Source organism: Myotis davidii, unplaced genomic scaffold (genome assembly GCF_000327345.1).
Source record: "Myotis davidii unplaced genomic scaffold, ASM32734v1 scaffold72, whole genome shotgun sequence".
NCBI classification, from domain to species: domain Eukaryota; kingdom Metazoa; phylum Chordata; class Mammalia; order Chiroptera; family Vespertilionidae; genus Myotis; species Myotis davidii.
In genome coordinates, this window is record NW_006284618.1 from 3,087,845 (window position 1) to 3,088,447 (window position 603).

General features: G+C 55.7%; 1 long non-coding RNA gene across 2 annotated transcripts in view; it reads left to right on the forward strand.

Moving 5' to 3' along the window:
* The window catches only part of LOC102774440, a 107,187-nt gene extending 106,590 nt beyond the window's left edge, over nt 1-597 (forward strand). For both annotated transcript variants that reach the window (XR_435222.1, XR_435223.1), the window contains exon 3: nt 489-597. This is a non-coding gene — a long non-coding RNA (uncharacterized LOC102774440). The remainder of the gene's footprint in view (nt 1-488) is intronic.
* The last annotated feature ends 6 nt before the right edge of the window (nt 598-603 follow it).

Here is a 603-nt window from a genome sequence, read left to right on the forward strand (position 1 = left end):
CAGAGCACGTCCCCCCTCCTTGTCCTAAGTGGCTTACTGAGAAGGTGCTCACTCCCAGAGGACCAGGGCCCGGGGGATGGGGGGGATGGGGGGGAGCGGGCAGGCAAGGCTGAGTGACAGCTGGGGGCCTTGCTTCTGTCCATGGAGGTTTGCAGAACAGACGTTCCCGAAGCGTGTGCACCCTGAGGACTTGGGATGGAATTCTCCTTCCCTTTCCCCCCTTCCCTCTAAACGGTCCTCATTGTGATTCTTTGGTTTTCAGCATTATTCCACGGACTGCCTTCAGATTCCTCACCTTCCCTGTTTGCCAGAGGGAGTGACAAGATCAATTTTCTCTCAAGCAGTGAGGACTCTGAAAGCATTTCTGCACTGGTTTGAAAGCACACAGCTTGGAAGCCACGCCTTCCCTCCTGTGGTCCTGGAAGCGTGTGTTCCCCGTGTGTCCCAGCCCACTGGCCGCACTAACAACACATTCTTCTCCACGTCAGGGCAAACTCCAAGTATCATCGACGCTGAGCATCGAAGGAGTTTTGCCTCATTGTCCCTGCATGTACCTGTCTGCGTCTGAGGCAGTCCTGAGAGTGGAAGCACCCCGTTCAAGAT